This window comes from Numenius arquata, chromosome W, assembly GCF_964106895.1.
Source record: "Numenius arquata chromosome W, bNumArq3.hap1.1, whole genome shotgun sequence".
NCBI classification, from domain to species: domain Eukaryota; kingdom Metazoa; phylum Chordata; class Aves; order Charadriiformes; family Scolopacidae; genus Numenius; species Numenius arquata.
This window is the reverse complement of record NC_133615.1, coordinates 9,637,122-9,644,835: the sequence shown is the minus strand read 5'-3', so window position 1 is coordinate 9,644,835 and position 7,714 is coordinate 9,637,122. Positions and strand designations below refer to the sequence as shown.

Genomic DNA, 7,714 nt, shown 5'->3' with positions numbered 1-7,714 from the left:
CAAGTAGGACATCTGCACTTAGATAACACAGGCCTGGGATGGACTCAGGGGCACCTTATCGAACACGCCTGAGATTCCTGCCCTGCTGTTGAAGAGATCAAAGCACAGTGGAAAACTCTGCCTGCCAGAATCCTTGAAATACAGGCTCAAACAGCAAGTGGGAGCTCTCTCGCTCTCGCACTCCCTTGCTAACAAGGGCTCTCTTGCTAATAAGGACTCTCTCTCGCTCTGTGGTGCCTGCGTCCCCTGCTTGCCTGCCTCTGCCCAGGTGCTGCTTCAGAGGTTCCCCGATCCATGAGGTATTGAGATTAAATTTGTTCTTTGCCCTTAATCCATGGTTTTGTGGTTGTTCCTGCATCCTGCCTGCATCGGCTTGTAATGGATAACTGAGGAAGATTTGTTGCTGATCAAATCTTAGGATTATCCATTTCTGTTGTACATAGTGTAAGAAAGTCCTGACTTACACAAACTGCAATGCTATCAAAATGTGTCCATGTAAGCGAATGTTTATCTTTGTATTAACCAAATGCATGTAAGAGATGGCACAAGCTAATTATGCCACCACCACCTGCAAAACTCCCCTGAAGCTGGATTGTAATTTATTGTGGCAGTCTTGAGAACTCCCTAACAAGAAGAGACGTCCACAATATTATATTACTAAACCGTATGGGAATGTCCTGTTTTTACAAGATAAGCTTAACCCCAATGTTATCCCTGTTTTAACTTTGTAACTAATCAATCGTGCAGAAGGGGAAGGGTGTAAACTAATTTACAACAAACATTGCCTTGAAACCGCTTTGAAGCAAGACAGACCAGATGGAGTAAAGATAACGGAAGAAGCAGAGGGGCGTACTGAAGATGTCGAACCCGACCTCTGTGAGGATAAAAAGAGATGTTCAGTTTGCTTGAATTTGCGAGCCTTTGGTGGAGCTGTGACTCCCCGGCCGCCCAGCGCTGTTTTTGCTTTCCTACCTTAATAAATATTTAGTGAATCTATTTCGGACTTAGTCTTTTTTATTTTAAACTATAACAGGCTCACACAATGACCACAGTTCAGATTTGGATTGGGTATAAATGGGACCCGGCAAGAAAGCCATTTTGAGTCGGTCTCCCTCAGAGCAGCGGGTCTGTGGTCAGGGGCTCTCCCTGTGGGTTGGAACGCCACCTACGGTTCATCTTCTGTACAGATCGAGAGACCTCATCTTATATAGATGAGTGATAATGCACATTTTGGGTCACTGACCATAAACCTTAAGAATTATTAAGTTGGTGGTGTAGTATTAACTCCCAAGCGACATCCTGAACCTGTGGATTGTTAATGTTTGTTGGAGTCTCAAAGCAGTTTCAGTTACAGTAAAACTTAGTTTGATTTTGTTACCATCTTGTAAAAATAAATCCCCTTTTTAGTTTGTTAGTTGGTCTGGCTTGGTTTGTGAGGTTCCGTGACACATGTGGGTGGCAATGAAGCTGCAACACATAGTCCAAGGGCAATCAAAAGAGATTTCAGGGCCTTGGGACAGTTGGTAAGGGAATCTGGAGCACAGGTAAGTTTTTCCTCTATCCTTCCAGTTACAGGCAGTGATATCGAAAGAAACAGACGGACCCAGTCTGTTAATACATGGCTACGTGGCTGGTGTCATCTCCAGAATTTTGGGATTTTTGATAATGGGATGGTCTACTTGGCACCAGGCCTGCTGGCATCAAATGGGATTCACCTTTCTGAAAGGGGGAAGAGGGTCTTTGTTCACGAGCTAGCAGGGTTGATTGACAGAGCTTTAAACTAGACTTGAAGGGGGAGGGGGATGATACCAGGCTTGCCTGTTACGAGCTGTGGGATGACACGCCAAGGTTAGAGGGACAGGGTGCTAGTGAGGGCCCTCAGCCTGTTGCTGTGAGACGTGTTGGCTACACTGCATCACACTTGAAGTCTTACGGAGATGAGCCAGGGGCTCCTGAGGTAATAGGAGCCAAGAGGAAAACACCAGTGAAATACCTCAAAGGAATTAAGGGGCGTTCCTCTAAAAAGGTGACACTTCTGACAGCCCAGCTGAAGTGCCTCTACACCAATGCAGGCAGCATGGGCAACAAACAGGAGGAGCTGGAAGCCACCTTGCTGCTAAAAAGCCACGACCTAGTTGCCATTACTGAAACTTGGTGGGATGACTGGAGTGTGGCTATCAATGGCTACAGGGTATTCATAAGGGACAGGCGAGGAAGGAGGGTGGAGGTGTTGCCCTCTACATCAAGAAATGGTCAGAGTGTGAAGAGCTGTCTCTGAAGAATAGCCATGAGCAGGTTGAAAGCTTATAGGTAGGAATTAGAGACTGAGGCAACAAAGGGAACCTTGTGGTCAGTGTTTACTACAGGCTGCCTGATCACGGGGAGCCTATTGACGAAGCCTTCTTACTCCAGCTACAGGAGGCATCACACTCACAGGCTCTCTTCCTGCTGGGGGACTTCAATCACCCCAACATCTGCTGGAAAAGTAGCACAGTGAGCTGTAGGCAATCCAGGAGACTCCTGGAGTGCATGCAGGATAACTTCTTAAGCCAGGTAATAGACAGCCTCACCAGAGGGGATGTGATACTGGACCTGATGGTCACCAATGCAAGCAAGCTAATTGGTGATGTCAAGATTGGAGGCAGCCTGGGCTGCAGTGATCATGCACTGGTGGAGTTTGCAGTCCTGAGGGATATGGGTCAGGGGAAGAGTAAAGACAGGACCCTGCATTTTAGGAAAGCAAACTTCCAGCTCTTCAAGGCATTAGTCAATAGGACCCCCTGGGATACTGCCCTCAGGGACAAGGGAGCAGAACAGAGTTGGCAGATCTTTAAGGATGCTTTCTACAGAGTACAAGAGCTCTCAATCCCCAGGAGTAAGAAAATCAGGAAAGGAAGGCAAGAGACCAACATGGCTGAATTGAGACCTGCTGGTCAAACTAAAGGGCAAGAAGGAACTGCACAGGCAGTGGAAGCAGGGACAGGTATCCTGGGAAGAGTATAGGGATGCTGCCTGGTTGTGTAGGGATGGGGTCAGGAAGGCCAAGGCGTGGATGGAGCTGAACTTGGCAAGGGCTGCAAAGAATAATAAGAAGGGCTTCTATAGGTATGTCTGCTGGAAAAGGAAGGTCAAAGAAAGCATACCCCCCCAATGAACATGATGGGCAAAATGGTAACAACAGAGGAGGAGAAGGCTGAGGTACTCAACAACTTTTTTGCCTCAGTCTTCACTGGCAACCTCTCTTCCCACAGCTCTCAAGTGGATGGACCTCAAGACAAAATCCCTCCCCACTGTAAGAGAAGATCAGGTTCATGACCACCTGAAGAACCTGAACATACAGAAGTGTATGGGACCTGATGAGATGCATCCCAGAGCCCTGAGGGAATTGGCTGATGTAGCTGCCAGGCCACTCCTCATGATATTTGAGAAGTCACCAAGCTGAGTGGTGCATTTGACACCTAAGGGAAGGTACTACGTCCAGAGGGGCCCGGACAAGCTCCAGAAGTGGGCCCATGTGAACCATATGAGGTTCAATAAGGCCAAGTGCAAGGTCTTGCACCTGGTATCAATACAGGCTGGGGAATGAAGGGATTGAGAGCAGCCCTGCCAAGAAGGATTTGGGGATACTGGCCTTACCAGTGCTGAGTATACAGGAATGATCACCTCCCTCGACCTGCTAGCAATGCTCTTCCTAATGCAGACCCACCCCCTCCATTCCAGGGTAAACAACAGTTAACGAGTCTCAATCGGATCGCCCTTTCTGAACAGGAGGCGGGTGCTCTCCTTGAGGTGAACCAATAGGAGAACCCTTTTCTTGAGCGATGGTGTCGGTTGGAGAAGCGGTGGAACGAAGCAGGAGGAGGGAATAGTTGTCAGCAATGAAGTCATAATTGCATCCCTGTCTGGTTTTGTACTCTGAGTGACTCACAGAGAGGAAAGCTGTTCAACACAACATTCTTCCAAAGCAAGGTAAATGTAATTTATGATTTCATCCCCGCCTTCCCATGTATACTCTCAACCTTTTCCATTATAGGGTTTTTTTAAAAATAATTTATTATTATTAATTATGTAATCATGTATCATGCCCACTTTCACTCCTTTAAAAAATATGCCTGTTGGCTTCAAGGATTATGTGCCTTCCTTCTATTCCTTTCTGCTGTCTATAACTTCCATTTCCCCAAAAAAATTTATATTCTTCAGAGGGTGAAGAGAAAAAAAAAGGTTTGATTCAGCATTTCTGGGATTATCGTAATGTAAATCTCTAATAAGAATAAAAAAATACACCAATCTTCTTCCCGATTTGCAAGTCAGCTGCACCAACAGAGAGAAAGAGGAGGAAGCAGGGAATGGTGCGTATGTGTATCTATCAATATTTGTCTGTACATATATGTAATTTTTAAAGAAAATGTCTGAAAAAATAAGATAAGAATAATCAGCTGCTTTTGTAATCCTTTGGTATTGTGTCTGAAACAAGCGTTTAAAAGGCTCCAGGCAAAGCAGTCTAAACAGAAATAGATCCCAGAAGCAACAGCCTCTTCAGGAGCAGCTCAGCAGCTATGATGGTGCTGGGAGTCGGTCTTGTGATTGTCTTTTTAAAATTTTTTTCCCCTTGCATTAATTGATTGATCTGTTTTTTAGTGGCTCTAAACAGAGTGTGTTGGGAGGGAGATTATAATTTTCCAGTCCTTTGAGCAGAAGGGTTAGATTTATTGCATGCAGCTGAATATTGCACTTTGAAATTCGTTGCCTTCTGTCTTGGGGAAGGGGAGAACAAATGCTGTGCTTTGTGAGTGTTTTGTAATGGCATTGTTGTTTTCTGTTGGAAAGAATTAAGTAGATGTGGCTGAGGAAAGAGAAGTGGAGTGGGAAGAGCTGTATGAGGAGTGGTGTTACTTGTTAGAGCAGCAGCATTAACTAGCAATGCCAAGGAGGCCGTGAGCTGGATAATCTCCCTGTCTGACTACTCCAAACACAAGAACACGCGGGAGAACGTTTGGGGAGCGGGGGATTCAATAACCAAGGCTGCATCTCCTGTTGCCTTTCATTTTAGTATCTTTCAATCTCTGCTTTTAATTGCACAGTCAAGTCACTCCTGCTGTAAAAACGTTGTGATGAATTTCCTAAAATAACTTCTCTCATTCCCTTTTTTTTTTTTGGGGAAAAAAAGCAAGTGTTGTTGCCTCTCCCTCCCCCTTGCAGTAGTCTGAGGAACAAAGAGTGGCGTAAAACAGCATGCGCTTACAAATTTATAGTTGTCTTCCATGTAATTTGCATGTTATTTTCGGTATGTATGGAAAATTTGCCTTTTAGTATAGATGCAAGTTCTTTGTAAAGATGTGGTTCTCATCATCCTGTTGGGAGAGGGGTTTTGTTCTTTGCACAAAAAAACAAAGGTGGATTTGTTGTGGGTTTGTGTTTTTTGTTGTTGTCCTGTCCCTGCCTCCCCCCCTCCCCCGGTGGTTAAGAGGAGGTAAGGAGAAAATGGTGCTTTTGAGGAGTGTTCCAGTCTGTTACTTGGTGCTGTGTGCTGAGTAAGCCTGGAGGAGAGCAGTTATAGCCTGTCTCTATCTCTGAAGAGAGAGAAAGGCAGTGTTTTGTGGTAGCTGGGAGTGGTTTTTGGGCTTGTTTTGTTTGTGTGTGGTGGTGGTTATGTGGTGGGTTTTTTTGTTGTCTTTCTGTCTTTCTTCCCCCTGCGTATGTGTTCAGCAGCAGAGAATTGGGAAGTCATAGCAGCCAAATACAGACTTGCTTACGGAGTTATTGACGTGTTTGATTGGTGTGATATGATGACGGAAGAGGAGGAGAGAGAAGCCTAGCTTTGCCATGAAACATGCTTCCTGTGCGTGCATCTGGCTCTTAACCAAAGTAGTGCATGCTTAGATCTCGCTTTTGAGTGTCACTTCATTAGGATAACCCACCAGGAAAAGCAGTGCAGCCATTGCTTTGCAGAGTGAGAGAAGAAAGCAGGACTGGCTCTTTCAAAATCGATTTTGAGATCCTCTTGATTTGGGCTAAAACTTCCTAGGAAGGAAATATAGTTCTGCTAAATGTGCTTACAGGTCACTTGTGTGTTTGTGGATGGAGGTGCTGGGGTGTGTTACAGTTATGAAGTCGATGCCTGTACGTTCCTCAGCAATTCTGGAAAAATTCATGTTGGAGCTTTAAAAAAAGAAAAGCTTACTGTTTAATGAAGACAATCAGATTGGGAAACTTGTGATCTTTAACAATCCAGTCCTTTTGTGTGCAGGGGGGAAGGGTATGATTGAGTTTGGATCTTTTTTAAAATTATTATTTTATTTTAATATTATTAATATTAAGTTTGTATGTAGATAAAACAATTGGTACTTCCCCTAATCATGTCTAAGGAAGCCCTTTATATTTGCTAGGGGAAGAATGGAGTTTATAAATTTGTCTTTTCGTGCCCAAACAAAATTTATGATTAAGGCGAAACAAAATATACACAAGGGAAAAAAGTATTTTTTAACCTATAATTGGATTCAGATTTTTAAAAACATATTCTAAATAATCAGATTTTTTAAAAGTACTTTTAAAGTGAGTGTAAATATTATTGAATAAATACTGTGCTGTAACCTCAGTAGGACTAAATAGGTTACATTGGAATTGATATTTTTTTTCATTTATATTTGCTGTTTATTTTGGGTTTTGATGTTCAAAATTGTTTTTGATGTCCAACATTTCCAAACATTAGATAAACTCCATTCTTTCTAAGAAGGTCTTTGATGAATATTTTAGTCAGGTAAGTGATTGGCTGAAGAGTCAAAGATATATTGATTATTTTTTTTTTGTGTGTGTTAAACAAAATCTTGTGTTTGTTTTCTGTTTAAATGATATGGAACCCATGTCATTTACAGAATCATTCCATTTGCCACCTCTCCTGTATATTTAGTTTTTTCTTTGGTGTTGCTCATGTCTAACTGTAACCCCTGAGATCGAGGCAATAAATGTTACACCAAAATTTTCTTCCTTTAGTATTATGAGATTTACATGTCAAGGTCGACAGCCTTTTTATGTGAGTTAGTGTACTGTTATACAAATGAAGGCCCTTCTTTCTAAAAGGGTTTTTTAATTTAGCAGCAAATGAGACCATTTTTACAAATCATTGCAGTACTTGTTATATTTTTTTGTTTCCTACTGCAATTGATCTCCATGAATAGTGTCCTTGACCTCTGCCTCTTCTGTGCTCCTTCATTTCAGATTGATCCTCTAGTGGGAGTAATAAATGGAAAATTACAACATAAAGATCACTTGCCATGAAAATGGAAGCAAGTAGAAGCTTATGCCTTATTTGCACAGCTTTGATAGTTTGCAATTATATAGGATAATAAGATCGATATTGAAAAAAATTTTAATTATCAGAAAAAAACCCTACAGCTATCACTTTTCACATGAGCATTTCTTTCTCTGCTTCCCCTTGATCCCTAACCAGTCAGCAAAGTGATGAGTGAGTCTTCTGCCCCCTAAAAGTAGAGTAAAATCTGCACATGTAGTACTGAATAGTGCTACTCCAAGTGTAGACTTGATTTTTAGGCACTGGCAGAGCATTGTGCATATTGATATGTGGAGAAGAAGTAGTTCCTTACACTCTTAACTCCAACTATCTACTTTACTCTTTCCTGAAGGTTATTGCCTTCTGTAGCAAAGCTGTTGAAAGGGATCATATACATATGCCTCAACTTCTTCAGTGAAAAATTTA

The 7,714-nt window shown here is 42.7% G+C and overlaps 1 protein-coding gene across 1 annotated transcript in view; it reads left to right on the top strand.

The window, feature by feature from the left end:
• The first annotated feature begins 3,833 nt into the window (after positions 1 to 3,833).
• LOC141476648 (probable global transcription activator SNF2L2) overlaps positions 3,834 to 7,714 on the top strand; it is a 217,972-nt gene continuing 214,091 nt past the window's right edge. Inside the window, exon 1 of the mRNA XM_074165433.1 lies at positions 3,834 to 3,969. The gene's annotated coding sequence lies outside the window, so the exon portion shown is untranslated. The remainder of the gene's footprint in view (positions 3,970 to 7,714) is intronic.